Consider the following 19,937-nt stretch of genomic DNA (forward strand, 5'->3'; position numbering starts at 1 on the left):
TTCGGAAATTACTATAGATACATTATGATATGATATTATGCATACTTTATCACATAATCAAAAGACTTTGGACTCGAAAACTATTTGAATTTTTTTAATGGATATAAAGTATATTTGAAACTCTGAGGACTTGAATTGGACTCGAACATAATATATACAAGAACTTATGAGCAAAGGTTTGAGGATCAACTTGGACTGACAGTATACGGACTTTTTCCCACCTCAACTATGTACTGCAAATGTATGAGGGATCGTTTCCCGAAATCCTTTTGTTTTTTATAATCTAGAAAATTAGGGGGAAATTCCCATATAATAAAAATGAATTATTTCAATTTATTTATGATATAAGAAACTAATATTTAACATAATCGAAATAGACACAGAAAATATTCGTAGAATTGAAATATTATTGTAATCTAGTATGACCCACCACATTTATTGAATCAGAAGGAGCTACTTCAGGAGATGGTTAATTTGTCTCGAGACTGAAAAATCGTTCAAGGGAAAACAGGGCTGATTGTTTAAACTCTTTATTTTCCATCACTTGACAGCAAATTAATTATATTTTGATTTTTCTAAAAATGTTATTTTTTTCACAATTTAAATATATATTTACTATGTATATGTGTATATCATTTACTTAGATCTAAAAATGAATTCATATGTCACATGCTATTAATTATTCCACTTTTTGATTTAACAACCAACTTTTTGTACATTAGAAATAATTTTCTAGGATCCTGAGATAATACTCAGTTTCTTCCCATATCCCGGGGTAACAAAAACCCTCTAAAATGACAATCCCAAGACTATTTATGAATGTAAAATGAAGAAGAGACATATTACTTACTGAGCAACTTATCATTTTCTTCGATATTATATAAATATATATATACAACCCTCATACATCAAGGAAAACCATCATGCCAAATAAGTGATCATGCTGAATAAATTTACTTTTAATGATGAGGGAGGAGTAGTTGAGTGTACCTATTACATATGGTAATATTGAGTACAAGTTGGGATTTTGTACAAGTTACAATCAAAAAATGAGATGAAGCACTTTAAATAAGAATTTAAAGCGGTAAAGTGATTAGCACTATTTCAAGGAGACTTCAGCAAAGAATTTAGGTCCTTGGAATCCTACACTTACCGTATAATAGTAATATGTATATATTAGAATGTGCCCAAATCACAAAAGTATGCCCGGATATTTTTTATTTTCCATTTTATTCCTCTAAATAAATTTGTAAAATAGGGAGTCTTATTTGGCATAAACAAGCAAAGAAAGTATGCATTGTAATAATATATTTCAAATTTAGTATCAAAAAATGAGATTTGTGTAGTAAAAATGAAGAGATACGTCTACATAAATAAGCGTAACAAAAGAGAATATTTATATATTGGCAGGATGCTTGGAATTAAAATCTGCATCCTTTGAAGCAAGTTAGAGAGAGATTGTTAGAATATTTCTTTCATCTATAATACTTAATAAAATAAAAATCCTGGAACTGGATTCAAATCGATAATTTTAAAGGAAGGACAACGAAATTTGATTTTTTTCGACATTTTAAAGATTTTCAAATCAAAAGTCGTCCATCCACCTTTTTTTTCTTTTTTTTTTACGTTTGATGGTTATTTTCTTGTTCAAAGGAATAAAATGAAAAATAAAAATATCCAGTGATACCAAATTCTCTACTTTTGTCATTACGGTACACACTAATATTTTTATAATACAGTCTGTATGTGTGTCCTTTATGAGTGCCCACACCATTGGGTGTAAGAGGCTGCAACTTCGTATGGGTCTCTCTTTTGAATATGGTCAGGCAAAGCCAGTGGAGCACATTTTCAAAGGGGCTTATTATACACTCAAAACACAAAAATGGTTTTTTGGAGCTCAAAGAGACTAGATAGGAGGTTGAGTTATGAATCAAAAAGTTTTCTAAATTTATTGAAAATCAAAAAAGTTATTGGAAAAATAAGAAAGCGGTGAAAATTGTAGGTTTTTTTAAGGTGCGAGATATGCGAGAAAATGATGCTTTTTAGACACAAAAAACCCTGACATCCCACAAGATCATTTTCCGGAACATTTTATTCTATAATTTTTGCCATATTGCCAAATATATTTTTAAACAACATTATTCTCCATAACTTTATTGTTTTTGCAAGTACAATTTTTTTTATAGGTCTGTGTTTCTTTTTGTGTTTGTATTTTTTATTAAAATATGTAATTTTTGAAATTTTTTCCAAAAAAAATTAATTTTTTTGTGAACAGCTGTGGATTTTTGAAATTTTTCCATTAAATTTAATATTTGAAACTTATTTTTAGAAATTTTTTATCTAAAAAATTTAATTTCTGAAATATTTTGTGAATAGCAATGGATTTTTGAATAGTCTAGGCTCTAGGCTATTTGCACTTAAGAAAAGAGACAGACTAAGCTCAAGACTAACTTTCCTCAACATCAAGAGCTTAAATACATTATTAGTAAAAATTTAATTTAAGATGGAATCAGTTTTTCGATTAAAACAGCGCTTTCTTAGAGTTCTCAACAAAATAAAACTTTTCAGTTCAAGGTCCTGTGCTTTTGCCAGGTATCTGCTCCTAGAGTCTCTTTTCTTTATCCTAAATGCATGATAAGCATTTGATAGATCCATATCACAGAAAAAATGATCCCTCTTCACCACTGTATTACGCACAAAACTGATTCCCTCTTAAATTTATATTTTATTAAATATGTATCACATGGAGTCAAAAAATCTATAGTATATTTTTATTACATATGTAATACATCTATATCTATTAAGCAAAGTGTATCTTTATTTATGAATGAATCTTTGAACAAAATAAAGGCCTTTTTGATCTAACACTTAATAATGTTTCAATGTAGAGCTTGGAGTCATTTAGCATCGAGTGTGTATACATATATATGGTGTATATCATAAACATATTTTCGTAGTCATATTAATGAAATGTTGCAAGCGTTTTCCATGTGCCATTGAGCGTTTATATACGGTGAATTGTATATTGTACACCCTGATGATGTATAGCATGTAACATCGAGTATGAATACAAGTAGAACTGCTTCTCTTTGTTTTCTATACTACTCTCTTACATATATATTACTTAATATTTAAGTAATATATAAACGCCGGTATGTAATAATGAATTAACTCTTGAAGACGTTTTATATGTAGCATACTGGGAGCACAATTTTTGTTATTGAGCTCTCTAGAGACTAAAGTACTCATCAGTCATCCCTTATACTATTTTTTTTTTGCCTCAAACTCATATTATTATTCTTTCATTATTGAGGGGAGTGCATATATCAATTGATTTAAGTAGCTACGTGAGATACTCCTCATGAAAAAGGGAAAGTAACACTGAGGAGCTATTAGGGAGCAAAATTCGTCTTTTAGCCAGCACCTCAATGAATCCGGGCAATGCCGGGTGCTACGGCTAGTTAGAATTTAAATCAATGTTTCTATAATCTTTCAAATTCGGTGAAGGAATTGAATTATTTACCAACCGAAAATGGGAACAATTTACGGCTGACAATTTTAAAACAATCGGTGTGTAAATGATGACACCTCATATGATATTCATGTCTATCCTTTGCCTTGAGTCCTTTAGGATAAATAAGTGAGTATGAAAGTGTCTAAAATTTGGTACAGAAGTCATAGGTATATACAATATACAAATAATGTCTGAAAAGCGGAGTTGGGTCATTCCTGTTATTTCTATCTAATGATTCTGCATGGATTATTTAAAATCAAAGAGAACATTCATAGGTATTAATGGCGTATCCAGTGACATGTCATATTAATGAAGTAAACAGGAAATGCATCCAGGGAGGAGAGACATGATCCTCAATTAAAACTGTTGGGCGGCACATAAATATATATGTGAGTAAGTTAAAGTCTAAAAATAGACTACTTTCCCCCTATGATTACGTGTGTACATATATATTGTACATACATAGATAGATAGATAGATATATATTCCTCGTTAGTCACCATTAAGAAAATTGCTGAAAGTGCCAATAAATAATATCTGACAGGAATTACTTTTAAAAGAAGGAGAAGATGGACCCCCAAATATATTATTCTTATCAAAAGACCAATGGACTACTATACTTAGAGTTGTATCAAATATGACCTAGAACGCCTGCGCTATTTTATATTGTTTCTATCTGTGTTTCTTTCATTTCCCAAAGCCAGGGATGGGTTTGGGATATTTTTTTATTTTGGAACCGGATAGACATGAGTAATTGAGCTTTGGACTCGGTTAGAGCCGGGTATTTTAATATCCACGAGTAATATGCAACTGGGTATGTAGTCTTATTTATAAAGAACCTTAGAAGTACAGAATAATGCACACATACAGCTAATTAATGATCAGTTACCTGGAGGATTTGGGGGTAATAGAAACGTGTATTTTTTTATTGAAGTTCTGGGTACGAGTGTATAGGTACGGATATTACTCAGAGTCCGGCCCATCCCTACCCAAAGCTGTTATAATTTTTCATTAATTCTAGAAGAAAGAACATCTCAATATAAAGTTATCAGTCGATCGTAATTGACCTTAGTGTTATGTCAGTCTTTATTTAAGACTGAAGACTGCAGTCCCGTCTATTCACTTTCGGACCGATCCAGTTTAGTTCTAAAAGCTTAATAAGTTCGGTCCTCTATGACATTTCTCAACTGTATTTCTTCATTTTTTGTCAGTTCTTTTACTGACAGTCTTAAGGGCAGTCCTAAGACTGGACTGGACCGAATAAATAAGGACCCACACAATACTACGTCTGCTTATGAATGACAGGAGGAGTAACAAATTGGATTTGTGGGTGAGTATTATTCAGTGTAAGTTGAACTCAAGGTAGAATTGACATCGGAGTGATTCCTGTCTATGTCCTTGCTTGATATGTGTGTGTGTGTGTGATTTCCTTTCTTGTTCTCTCATAGCAGCTAATGTAATTGAGCGTTTAGACGGCTAAACCGTTCTCCCTCTTAACATGATTTAGTTTACAATGTCCTTTATTCGGTCATATTTACTACAACTCTATTTATTATGGTGAACATATATGTATGTACATTGCAGGAGGGAGGGATCTGGGTAATGAATTCAATAAAATAACAGCCATATTTATACGGTGTCTGATATGAGTATATGGATACTATAGTTTTTTTCTACATACACCTGTTCTTCCTATTATTCCTACTCCTACTCCTACTACACTCCTCCTAATAATACTATTGAATAAAGAAGCCATTGAAATTTTGACATAATATTTTAAAAGTTTTACTCCTTTTATCCATAAGATAGTATGTATATTATGACAAATACACACTTCTGAGAAAAAAAAAAAAAAAAAAAAATGAAAGGAGAGATTCATTATTATTCCAAGAGTAGAATGAGTCCAAAAAGTTTTATATTTAAAAAAAAAATTATAAGTATGATAATAAAAAAAAGTTTTTTATATACATTAAATATTATTACTATATACATTAGTCCGTATGCCCATAGGCCTCATCCTACTAATATGACTTTTACAATCATGATCATAACAAGTTGCTGCTGTTGTACTAGGGATTGAAGAAGTTGGAATTTAGTATTATTATGCATCTTAGCATACTCGTCATTGTGACTTATTTTCTCCTAATAGCATATGTACGAAAAGTTTTGTTGTTCTATTACTAAGGGATTGCATGATTCAGTCTCATTTTCTTTTCGAAGAATAATGGGTTTTGATTATTCTATTATTATAGGTGCATAGATTAGGGTGCCCCAAGACATAACAAGCAACTTTTGTTTTCCTTCAAATCTTACATGATTACATAGAGTTCTAAAGACTATAAACTTGCCCACCCTGACAATTTGAAGAGCCTTTAAGCTGAACAGTCATGACGCATCATCAAATCATCTGCAAGGAGCTGCTATGAGATGAAGGAAATAAACAGAAATCTCACTCTGTACCTAGTAAAAGTACAATAGACAGGAATTGCACTGATGTCAATCTTTTCCAAGTCCGACGAGAACTTAGACTTTCAGTGTTGTTCTCCGACTTACATAACACACTAGTTATTACATTATACTTTGATGTTCTTAGGGTCGGTGCTAGGATTTGTCCTTTTTGGTATTTTCTGATTTTGCTAATGTTATTATTAGCCTTTTTTTTTTTTTTTTTTTTTTTTTTTTTTGATAAATGATTTTGTTCATTGTTGACCGAATTATGTTTTCTTTAAAAAAAAGTCGTGTTTTGGTTTTTTTTAGTCACATTTTTGTGTCTTTGTCAATATTTAGTTTAATGACTTTTTATCGAAAATTAATCATTCTATATATACCAAAAAAAAATATTTTTTTATAGAGAAATTATAATTTTGCAGAATTGAGCTTGAACTATACCTTAATAGAAATTACAGAAAAAGTACTTATCATAAAAGCCATTAATTTACCTTTTAATAAATAGATTTAAATTTGATGTTTAAAAATTTGGTTTGTCTAATCCAAATAATCTTTAAGTAGCATAATATATATTATAATACAATAGTACCTATTATTGGTATGCAGCTTGATTTTTAGGCTGCAGGATCCTCAGGCTTTCAAATATTTTTTGGACCCTCTGTTCTTACAAAAAACAAAAATGTTTCTCTCCACTCCAGTGTCTCAAGTCTAAAACAATAAGCTAAAAACCCAAGAAAATCCACCCTTTCAAATACTTTTATGTCACATCTCTAATTTTTCGCACAATTTTTCAAATAGAGAAAGAGTAACTTTGAATAAAATGATGTGATGACGACCTTTTTTTTTAAACTAACTTTAGACGTAGGGTTGAGATTCATAGGTAGGGATTCTGTCATGTCTGTGACAAGTCGTTGTATAAATTGTGGAGTTATAGAAGGCTATATTTAAAAGCTTTACGCCACACACAAAAAAGAACTTAGAAGGTAAATTCATCAGAAGTGGAAGGTTAATGGGCAGTTTTGTGTAATAAACTTTTCAGTTCCAATAAAATACATTGAATTATTCGTAATATTTATTTGATAATTAGGTATCAAGGCATTGAAATAATGTATAATTGAATTTCTTATCAAAAAAATTTGTAGTTGTCAAATAAGATCAAATGTATTTCTATGTAAGAGTCATCTACCTATAATTAGTAATGTTTCGGTCCTAAATTCTTTGGTGCGATTCAGGCTTAGGATTGATCTTAAAGATTCTCTTAATTTCTCTTAATAATTTTGATAGTGGATTAAGCCAAAGTTCAGATATGCGTTAAGAACTTTGCACAAATCTCCCAAAAATATTTTTGTTTTCATTAAAAGACAACATAATACGAATTATTACTATTTTTACCTAATAATAATAATTTATTCTATGGGGTTGTAACTGAATGATCAAAAATGCCCCTGGATGACGTCAGGAGGGATAGATTTTACCTTATTTAAGGAAGAACAAGTAGGACTGGACTGGACCGTAGTCCTAGATAAGAACCAACACAACACTACCTATACTAACGTGTTAGAGATTAATTATGGCTACCCTCTATTGAAAGGATCTTATAAGAATCTAGTTAAATGATGGGCTTACATATAAATCATATATGCGGTCCGTTAACACACAAAAAAACCAGGAAGTTCCCAATAAAGTACATTTCACTTCATAGAATTCAAAGATATTACGTATAAACGGCCAAGTATTCAATAGATGTTTTACTTTGGTCAATTATAATGGGTTGTGTATTCAAATTTCTAGTGATGGGTGGAGATCCTCAGATATTATGCTAGTTAGAGTCTACATTTGATTATGAGGTTTTTTTTTTTTTTTTAATATACACATAATTTGGCTCCGATATCACCTTTAAAATATACAAGAATCGACCATATTCTCTAATTTTAATTCAATTACGCCCTGATATTTCATTAGAATATTTCGATCCATTATGGGCAATGAATTAAAACTTTTGGGCTGGTATGAGATAGAATCCATGAATGTCAACTACCAGTTAAGAGTTTTTATTGGATTTATGTGACTTGAATTGCCTTTGATAGAATCTATCAAATACCTCTTGTTTAACCCTTTACCGCTTGGATGTACTTCAAAGTCTCCTTTTAAAAATAAACAGGTATAGTATTAATCTCTTCTACCTAATTGTGATAAAAGGTGATCAATATAAGAAATATGTTTATTTGTCCATATAAGAAATATATTTTTGAAGGAAATTATATATATTTTTAGACTATATTTACATTTTTTTTATGAATTTCTAGTGTTATTATTTATAGTCATTCACCCGAATGTACTTTCAAAGCCTTGGTACATAGATATAAATATTTACTTTTTTTAAATAATGTGACTAGTGGATCTCAAAGTCATCTTAAGATATTTTTGCCACTAAAAAATATTTTTTAGTTTTTTTTTTCATTTATATTATATCCTGATGCCTCTACAAGCTTATACAAATAAGAATTTTCCTTTTTAATTAATTAGATAAAATTCAGGCGGTTAAGGGTTAACTGTGACCGGGATTTTCTGGGACGTTTTAATGCTATTTGCAGCGGCTCCAAAGATTTAATTTAAATATTGTACTAATAGAAATATATGCATATTGATTTTTGATGAGAAAATAATCCTTCTTGCTTGTTTTTGTGCTAGGAGACCGCATATTACATGATTGAAAAAAATCACGCCTTCACAATGAAGAGCTAACACACACCGTAAACGATACGTTAGAGAGTATAATAACTACTTTGACTTATGAAGTGTAATATCTGGACTCTCTCGTTTCTCTTTTTCCCGGTATTGATGATGATGTTGAGTGATGGTGACGATGACAAGAGAGATTGGAAATGTTGTTTTAGAGGGATCACGAAGAGGAGGAGTACACTGCACACTGAATTCCCACACCTCACAATTCTTATATAATATATCTTTTAGGTTAAAAAATTTATAATAATAATAGGTTTATTAATTAGTACTAAATAATAATAGTAATAGATATACTCGCACAGAAGTCGAGAAACTCCATTGACTGAGGATTTTTATGTTCTTCATCATATCCACACGCTCTCTCTCTCGCGCAGATTTTGTGCGCATGCTTCAGCTTCTCCGCTTTTAATTCCTCCTTTTTTACATTTTGGAGCGAGAAGAAGAAAGTTGAAGAAGAGGGGGAAAAGTTCCCCCTCTTCTTCTGGCTCTATCTCTTCTCCTTTGCACCACCACCACCACGACTGTTTCTCTTATTCTTCTTCTCTTTTTTAAAAAAAAAGGAAGGAGCGAAAAATATTGAAGAAGTTTTTGCATTAATTTTGAAGATTTGGCGAGCTTTATATATATGTATATAATATATACATACTTATTTATTTATTCCTTTAATGTGCACGAATGCAAAGAGAGAGAGAGAGAGAGTGAAAAAGAAGACGCAATGGAAGGATCCTACATATTTTTTGAACAATACACAGATGTATAGATTGTATTTTGATGTGATTCTTTGACAATTTTATTTAAAATTTAATTTAAAAAGGAAGAAACAAAAAGTTTTCTTCCTTTTCTTTTTCCGAGTGTCACTCATTATTATAGAGCTACATTATTATAGCTAGAAATTATTAACAGCAAAGAAATAAGAAATAAATAAAAAAAGTTTGTTTCGCTCTCTCTCATGTATCAAATATCATTTATCTAAGATTAAGACTAATTAAAAATAAAAGTCAAGACTTTTTGTTATTGTTTTTCATGGGAGAAGGGGAGCGAAATATTTGACCCATCAACACAAAACCAATGATTTTTCTCATAAAAATTATTCTTCAATGCATAATTATTTATTTTTCATTTCTATTAATAAATTATTTTGAATAATTCGTTAAAGGTACTGGAAATTGCTTATAAACTATTCAAATATTACACATACTTGAATAGCAATAGTGAAGCTAAATAAAGTCTCATAAACATAAAAGTAGGAGGAGATTAGTATTAAAGGGGGAGAGGGGGGTCGGGCATCAATTCTGTTTCTATTTTAATGTTTATTGCCCGAATGTATCATATTAATTGTCCAAATGTTGCTTGTTTCGGACCTGTTCTCTTGTATCCAATGCCTATATGATCATAGATAATGGATCTAGACAATACATAGCAACCCTAGGATCCGTTTGCACCTGTTCAGCTTAAATGTGATGATATAAGTTATTAGTTTTACTTTAAGTCAAGTTTGTGCAATTGGACCTTGGTATATCAAAACATCCCTAGAAATTGCAATATAAATCCCAAAATAATAAGTTTATCCATGAAATATTCGGGGGCTGTTGTTAATATATGACCTAAAAATGTTAGGAATATTGTATTTTCTAGACTTTAGATCAAAATGTTTTTGTCTTGTTGATGCATCATATGTGATGAACACAGAGATGCATTAGCTAAGACTATACATAGTCAGGAAATTAAAATGGTATATTCGGACAATATTTGATATTTGTATTTCTTTTAAATCAAAGAAATGTCTTTTCTAAAAAAAGAATCATCAGAAATATGTATTTTATATATAAATACTAACTACATATAGTCCCAAATATTTGGGCAAAATTTTCTTCCACAAATGTTCATCTCCTACACCTAGGTACATGACTTCAAAGGGGCTATGTACAGAGCCATAATCACCGGCGGCTTAATATTTCCTGTTTTCATAAGTAGTAATATTCGGTCTATTAATGATGAGTCATCTATTAAAATTGGAAACACAGGCTATAATAAAGTATACCAAATGCAAACGGGATTGAAGCAAAAAATGTGGGAAAACTTACAGGGCTTACAACACTCTCTCTTTTTTTGTTCGTAGAGTGTAGGAAGTCTCTGTCTCATTTCCAGAATAGGAACAAAAATAAATAAATAAATAAAATTTGGAAAAAATGGTTGTGTGGGGGGATTTATGATTTTTTTTTTGTCTAAATCTCTCAAGAGAGGAGATTTTTTTTTTCGGAAAAGTATATTCAGAGTAGAATTTGAAGAATAATAATATAAATGTAGACAATATTCTTATTTTACATACATATTGTATGGTGCATCAACATACAAACCATCTTGAATAAAAATCAAGAATATCCACATTTCCTATATATCAATACTTCATGGACGTATTTGAGTCAATTATTGACATTCTACTCAAAATTTTAGAATGAGTTAAGATTCTTAAGAATTTTAGCTATAATTTAAAACCTTTATTGAATTGAAGAGGCCATAAAATCTAATAATTTCCTGTTATTTTTCGGTGACAATCCATTCTGGCTAATTTAATTGCAATTTGCGACACGGCCAATGGGTTAATAAGAATAATTTATTAATAGACGTTGATGACGATTTCGTATAAGAAACCAAATGTAAACCACACTCGATTTTGAGTGTAAAATAATTCTAGCTTGCTTTTGTATTGACGGGGCACAAATCTATCTATATACATTCTACAGAGTACTAGTAGTAGAATATATATATATATATATATATACTAGGTGAACGTACAGTAAATCTGAAAGTTCAAGGCTTTTGTTTAAAAGTACTATATGTACATACCTCTAGTAGTATAAATAATGTTATAAAGTTTTGCAAGGTTAGGCAAGGGAGGAGGCGGGAAGGGGGAGGACTTGCTAGGAGAAATGAAGTTATTTATATTTCCCTCGTGGAAACTTGTCTTAAAGGCTCTAGAATCTACATATAGTCACTTTATTTATTCATATATTATGCCCTTAACTAATACCTATCTATAAATACATATATTATGTGGTACCTAGGCATATATTTGAAACAGAATGGACTATGTAATATACATGTGTATGTAAATACTACTACTAACACTCCTTCCAGGGGCTTCTACAGGCCATGAGCTGGAGGGGCTGGAGACCCTCTCTCCCAAATAAAGAAATATTCCCCCCCCCTCATTTCGGCAAGGTATGTAGCAGAGAAAAAAAATGATAAATGAATTTTTCTTTCAATCAAATGTTAATTTTTCACATTTTTTTCGAAAATTTTACTTTTTGTGAATAACTGTGGATTTTGAAAAAAATTTGATATTGGAAACTTTTTTCTAAAAAATTTAATTTTTTGTGAATTACTATAGCTTTTTGAATTTTTTTCAACAAATTTAATACTTACAAAAACCAAGCCCCCATCCAAAAAAACAATATTTATATATGGTTCGGAAGCAAAACGTGGACTTTGAATAAATGCAAATTAAGTAATTAAAATAGAGAGGTTCTGTGATTTTTCACAGAAAATTTCGAATATCCTGTTCTTTCTGTATAAGTAAACAATAATAAACATGTCTCAAATCTTATATCATAAGTGAGCAAAAAGGATATCAGACCTTTTGAATACCAAAATTGAGGTGGCAGAGATTATGGATAATGTGAAGGGTTCCGTGAGCCTCATTTTCAAGGTGGCCAAGATGAATAAGGATGGAAAATACCTCTCAAGGGAAGAAGGAAGTGGGGGACACAACTTGAAAAGGGATTCTGAGTTTCTGGGGTACCTGAACAAGAACACCAAAAAGTACCCCAAAAATCCATGAATCGCCTCTCTAACAAGTTTGACGTGGACGAGGGGACAATCAGGAGGGCTCTGAAGTCCTCTTATACAAGGACACCAGGCCATCTATCATATATTAATATTATTATATATTATCAAGTTCGTGCATGGATCAAGGCAAATGGATCCACGGTAAAAATTTTCTCTGACGAGAATACTTTCACCGTGGACCAGGTCTACAACAGTCGGAACGGCCATTGGCTTGGCGAATAACCAGAGGAGGTCAAGGGGGTGCTCCGTACAAAACATCCGCCCCAAACAATGGTCCTGGGAGTCGTGGTGTCTAGCGGTAAGAAGATGCATCCCTCCTTTTTTTAGGCTGGAGAGAAAAATGGCCAGGAGGCCTACTTCAAAGAGCTGTGGTTGACTATACTGACATGGCTCAAAGCCACCTACCCAGACGACAACTATGTGTGGAGCCAAGCTGGTGCACCCTCACACACATCGGCCAAATGCCAGAAGTTCTGTGCCGACAACATGGCTGATTTTTTACCCAAGGACATGTGGCCATCATCTTCACCAGATTTGAACCCGTTGGACTTTGCTGTGTGGTGGCACATTGTAGAGACTAACTGGACATCTCACCCGAACGTGGACTCCCTGAAGTCCGCCATTGTAAAGGAGTGGAGCAATTTCAACTCCTGCAAGGCTTTCCGCCACCATGTGGAGGCTGTGAGTCTGCTGAGGGCGACCATATTGAGTGAATATGTTCACAAAAGTCGTGACTCAAAGTTTTGTTTAAAAAAAAAAATTTAAGAATTATTGACATTTTTTTTTTAATCAGTCATTCAGTCCACCTTTTGCTTCCAACCCCTGTATATATATTATATACTTCTGCGGACGCTCATGACTTCCTTCCCTTCATGCCCCAATGACAGGACTCTCCAACTATAAAAATAACTCAACTCTCCAAAAGACTCCCTCTACACGACTGGTTTTTTAAATGGAATAATATTCATAAAATGTACTTTATTTCCCCTCAACGAATTTATTCAGTTTTTCCCTCTGTTTGTTTGTCAGTCATTAGGATTACAGCAAAATTACAGCATTGATACGGAAATTAAATAGGTGACAGTAACAGGCCATTAAATTTTGAGACGTCAAGGATATGTAACACAAAACATTCAATAAAAATACATAATCGACCATAACTTTTGAACATAGTCAGGTACAGAGCTCAAATTGGTGTTCTTTTGTAGGGTTAATAAAGATTCTTCATATATCAAAAAAATCTAAGTTCAAGGTAAAACATTGTGTTAATAAAAATGTATAATTTACCTTAAAAATGGAACAAGGACCCCCAGGTGGAGATTTTGCACTCTACCGAATGCCTATTCTAGTCTTTCATGAGTTGAGTTGGGTATTTATAAAGATAAAATACAAAGAGTGCTTGCTTACACTGAGCAATAGCAAGGGACATTTTTTGAAGCCAAAAGTTAGTTTACCAAAACAATTTATACATCAATCACTCCAGATCCCGTATGGGATATTCTTATAATCTCTCTATAAGAACTGAAGCGTTTTATAAAGATAAATATAATCATCTAAAATAAAGTGAGGATCGAACATAAAAATATTTGAAGTACCCTCTATGTCTTTAAATCATCTATAATTTGAATGTTTTGCTCAATTTTTCCTTCACATGATTAATTTATGTTTTTTTCCCTATGCTTGCATGATTTAAAGCAGCTGACTCTATGTATGTATTACTATTAGAAACTCAAAAAGGGGATTACATAATATTCCCCTCTTTAACTTGATTGTATCTTGCAACTTTTTCTCCGAAAAGAAAAGAAAAAAGTGGCAAAATAATTTTGTAGTTATAACATTCTTTCCAAATATGGAATTATTATTTAGGAATAATTGTCTGGAAATGCTCACAGCAGATTAACAACAGCTAATTCAAACTCAATTAATTAACGTTCAAAACACGGATGAGGGAAAAAGAACTCAAAAAATTGATAGATAACAACCAAATACACAGTATATTTTTGCGTTAGTGAGGCAACACGGTGGAATTATATTTTTATATTAATTTATAAATCAAGGATTTCCATGCAATGTATATTCTTTATAATGTCCATAGATAAAGTAACATTTCTGTCTCTATGATACTTTTTAAATAATAAATCTGCCGATAGTAGTTAACAGTTGAATAATTAAGAAAACTACCATTTACATTTTTTTTTAAATTATTACTTTTCTTTTTGTCAGTCGAGGTTGCGATTGGATAAAAAGCTCGACGTGACATACATAATCTAAAACAATTTTCTTTCTTTCTCTCTTTTCCTTCATTTTTCAAAGTGCAACGGAGCCTGACATTGGAAAATATTTGATTTATTAAATTAAATCTTCCAATGGATCCATCCCCTTCTCTCTTAACTTGATCCTCTCGCCCAAATCCCTCTCACATCTGTCAAACTTTTTTAAACTATTCATTAAGCAGAAATAGAGTAGTGAAGCCCATGTACATCCTAAATCCATGAATTGTAGTGACCCATTGTTTTTTAATACATTGCAAGAATTAATCATTTCTACAATGGACTATTATTTTAAACACAACCAATATTTCATACTTCTATAAAAACTGAAGCGCTTTATAAAGATAAATATAATCATATCTAAAATACTTATTAATCAAGGGTGGATTACTGAAATCCATTTAGTCAAGACCATCAATTTTATTGGTGCATTACAGCACTTCCTCACAAGTACCATCTCAGTCCATAACCGAGATCAAGATTTTTGTATAAAATATGTTAAATTGACTACCATATGATATATACATGTTCGCCCTCTTGATCTTTGACTGCCTCCACCTAGCGATCCCCACTTCTTTTTAAGGGGTAGTGAAAAGTTTTCATATACTTAGGAGATGCATGCAAGTAGCTTGATATATCCGGACAATTTTAGATTTTTTTAATAGGATGTTGTTCTTTTAAAAAAGGTCATCAAGGAATGGATTTTCATAAAACAAAGTCCTCAAAGGAAATAAAAAAAAGTCGTAAAAATATATTTTTCAAAATGCAAGTCATAAGTACCTATTTGAATGTCAAAATTTGAAGGCAACCCTCCTTTCCCCAAGAGAAACTAGTAAAAAGAAATCCATTATTTTTCAAATAGATAGCCTTCACATTTCACTGGATTTCACGTTGAAAGTTCGATCGGGATAAACTAGATGGCATAGAAATATAAGATTTCGTATTAAAAGTACGTATTACACAATTTTATTATTTCTTGGCTCAGTATTGTTCAATCGAGTATTAAAGATGGACAGAGGCAAAGAGAAAATCCGCTAAATTTATAGTTTTCCTTGGATAAAGGCAAAAACTTAAGCCAAGCGCCAAAAATGTTGATGATATTTATGGTCCGTATACTGTAACAGCCAATCTAGCGTAATTTTGGCTTCGTCAATTCTGTTCCAGTAATTTTGATATCATATCAAAGGTCCGCCACGCTCTGGAAGACCAAATATTGAAACATCGATAAAATTATGGGAATCATCGAAGCACTGTTTCAATTGCCCAAGAGCTAAACTTTGCACAAAAACCGTTTGGAACCACTTAAAAAGGGCTGGATTCGAAAATAAGCTCGATGTATGGGTCCCACACGAATTAACTAAAAAAATCCCTCATGGACCGAATTTTCATCTTTGAATCCCTGCTTAATGGCAACAAAATCGATCTATTTCTGAAGCAAATTGTTACCGGTGATTCAAAGTGTGTCACTTACGACAACATCAAGCAAAAACGATCGTAACCAATCGCAGTGAGCCAGAGCAAATGTTACAAACCCAGGATTACCAGACAGGAAGATTTTGCTGTGTGTTTGGTGGAATGACAGGGAATCATCTACTATGAAAAGCTCCCCATTGCCAAATTCTTTATTCGGATTGGTATTGTCAACAGTTGGACCAATAGTAGGGAAACTGTGTTCCATCAGGACAACAACAGGTCACACACATCGATATTGATTCGCCAGAAGCTCTGGGAGGTTCTTATGCATCCACTTAATATTCCGGACCTGGCACCAAGTGATTTCCACCTGTTCCTCTCTATATTGAATAATTTGGTTTGTAAAAAATTAGCCTCAAAAGAAGCTTGTCAAATCGACTCTCCCAGTTTTTGGCCAATAACGACGAGGGTTTCTATGAAAGAGACAGAATGGAACAAAACGTTGTATATTTTACCTAAATCGTATAGCTCTTACTATGCTAAATAAAACATTGAAATTAAATAAAAATAATTGATTTATTTTTACTAGACCTTACATTCACTACAAAACACATAAAAGTTATTTATTAACCAAGGGTCTAATAGTGAAGTCTATTTATCAAAATAGACTAAGAATTGTATAATTTTTTTACTATAACGGAGGAAAGAGTTTTCAAATTAGTCGTTACTAATCATTGTTAATAAAAATATGTATATATTAATAATGAAGAGTAGAATAGTAAAACTCATTTACGTGGGAAACCTATTCATTTTATTGTGCACCATTCATCAACATTACCACTATCCACGACTCAATCAAAAGATAATTTATATACCAATCGTGGAGTAGTGAATCCCATTAAAATACATGAATCATAGGGGAGTACGAAATTTATAGTAATACTGGTGGTGGTACCCGGATTAGATGTCGGCTAAAAGTGAAATTTTGCTGTAATAATAAAAGTGAAATTTTGCTGTAATAATATAGAAGATAACTCCCCAAGAAATCATCAGTTTTACTCTCCGGCTTTCATGAGTTTACTCTAACGTAAAAGCTCAATACTTATTTCAATTCATATGACGTGTTCTTTCCCCAAGAATGAAATAATAATAATAACAGTTTGATAATTTTTTTAAATATGTTGGGAGGACTGATGAGTACTTTACTTTTTAGAGCTCTCACTACTAAAAACAAAAAAACATTTTAACATAGCAGCGTTTACTTAAATAAGGAAGGCAGAGACTTGAAACTTGCAGAAACACGGCCCTCGGTTCTGTTGAGAATGGGCTACTCCTCGCCTGCAAGTGGGGTTTTTGTTCTGGAATTTTTCGTCCTTTTCGGGCAGGGGACTTATCTTGGTTTTTTAATCCTTTTTATGGTTCCCTAAATAGGGATCCCTTGTGGGCCATGTTCCCCATAGTTATTTGCTCTCTTCCTCCCTTTGTATATTCTATTCTAGTACAAATATTTACATTTATTTATGAAAATTTTAAAAAGTTGAGACATATATATTTAAAATAAATTTAAAAAAATATAAATGTATATTAAAGTAAAATATATCAAAGATATATATATTTGAAAACGTGTAATCTGTCCATTGTTTGAAATTTATAGAAACTTGTCCATATGACAATTCCATAAACTAATAATAAACCTGAATAAGAGACCAAAAATAAAAATAAACAGAAACAGTGCCTTTTTTTTAATATATTTATTATGTCAAAATATTAATATAATTTACATCAGGGAGCACTAGTTAAGGCGCATCCTATATACACGCTCGATCCCCTATACACACGCCTGCAATACTTCATTATTGTGACTACATTGTTATTTTTTAGATCATTTTAGATTTACAGTGCATCCCGTTACTCGTTTTCATATATTCAGACATTTAGACACACTACGCTATTGAGAGAAATTTTAAAAATTCGGTTTTGTAGAGTGTGTAAGGATTGTTTCCACGGTTCTCTAAAGATAATTGTCGTATGATTGTATAAAGGCAATAATGACCAATTAAGGAAAGTAGAGTTGATAGAGCATTGCATAAGTATACTGAGATTGAAGCCAAAAGTTTGGGAAAATCAAATCTTAGAAACAGAAAATATCGGATTGCTAAAGAGGAAAATTTACTGACCCCTATTATCAAGGCAATTACAAGGGTTGAGCCTGTCAAGCATACCGTGTAACAGGTGAAGATCAAAGAGTATATCTTGGTCATAAGTATCTTGTAAGAACTATTGGTTACCGGATAACAAAAGGAATCTTTCAAGATATTTATATGAAGCAAACTCCACCATTTATTATACTACATCATTACTATTTGAAATGTGTTTGGAACAGGGCTGTGGAGACGGAGTCGTGGAGTAATAGTTGGTGTCATTTTGGTGGAGTCGGAAAATCTAAGGATTATATTGAGTATTCGTAAAATTACTTTTTAACTGGTATTAAGTACATTTAATTTATGATTATTATAAGTTTTCTTCAAAAATTTCGAAAGTGAAGGAGGGCTTGGATTTTGGCTTGTCGAAGAAAAGACTAATTCAATACTGATGAAGCCAGAATTTGAGCTCATCATTTTATGGATTCTATCATTCTGTCGAATAAGATACCAGAGTCTGAACATTTGAATAAAAAAGTTGTCCTAGATAGTTCAAAAGAAGAATCTCTTAATGATACCAGCATTCAGTGTAATATTATACAGCCTAATTCAATTTATATGTATTTCAGAAAATGATTAACAAAAGAAAATATTTTTGAAAGCAGAAAATGATATTTAAAAATTGTGTAAGGAAAACAGGTATATAAAGAGTAATAAACATGAATATTTATTATAAATAACACATTGGCAGCAAGCTTGACCCCTCACTGACAAAACGTATATTATCAGATAAGAATACCAAGTTCAATCGAGGTTATGAAATGGATGAAATTATATCTACTCTTGTTTTAAGATGCATGAGCTTCCAAACTTTTGAATATCTGGGAAAAATAATTTTTTAGCTCTTCCAAGCCGACAAACTCAAGAGAAATGGCTTATACGATTTGACTGCTCGTATGGATTTCAACATTATAGTATGAAAGCCTTAAAAGAGATGCTCTTGATTTCTGAAGATAATGAAAAATTAGCTGTCTTAGCCTTTGATGAGATGGATATCAAGAAAAGATATGAAATGCAAATAAAGAAACAGCAAATTGTTGGTCCTTATAAAGAAATTGCAGGTAGTAATTATTTGTGGTTTAGTAAGTCACATCTTCTTTGGTCTTGATAAGACCATGACAAAGGAGTTACTTTTTTCTATAATTAATGAAATGAAGAAGCAAGTGTTTAGAATTTGAGGAATCACGATTATTCAGGATAATTATACACAGGAGCCATATGATGTAATAAAAAAAGTTTGTTCGAACTCATACTTTTATTTGTAAGAAATATATTAATAAAGTCAACAAAAGCAAGAGTAATAGAAAATTGGCGACAAAGTTGCAAAAATGTCTCATTTTGTTTGTTAAATTATTTATTTATTTTGTTAAGTTTATGTAAATACGTTGTATGTTATGTTTTAGAAATAAAATTAGGTTTATTACAAAAGGATTAATATGAAATGTTGATACCATCCCTCCAAAGCAACAATAATTTAAATACATAAATATATACATA

At 31.7% G+C, this 19,937-nt stretch overlaps 1 long non-coding RNA gene across 4 annotated transcripts in view; it reads right to left on the minus strand.

Moving 5' to 3' along the window:
- Positions 1-9,031, minus strand: part of LOC121127065 (uncharacterized) — a 60,688-nt gene extending 51,657 nt beyond the window's left edge. For all 4 annotated transcript variants that reach the window (XR_011782892.1, XR_011782893.1, XR_011782890.1 and 1 more), the window contains exon 1: positions 8,715-9,031. This is a non-coding gene — a long non-coding RNA (uncharacterized lncRNA). The remainder of the gene's footprint in view (positions 1-8,714) is intronic.
- Between the last annotated feature and the right edge of the window lie 10,906 nt (positions 9,032-19,937).

Source organism: Lepeophtheirus salmonis, chromosome 1 (genome assembly GCF_016086655.4).
Source record: "Lepeophtheirus salmonis chromosome 1, UVic_Lsal_1.4, whole genome shotgun sequence".
In the NCBI taxonomy this organism is placed as follows: domain Eukaryota; kingdom Metazoa; phylum Arthropoda; class Copepoda; order Siphonostomatoida; family Caligidae; genus Lepeophtheirus; species Lepeophtheirus salmonis.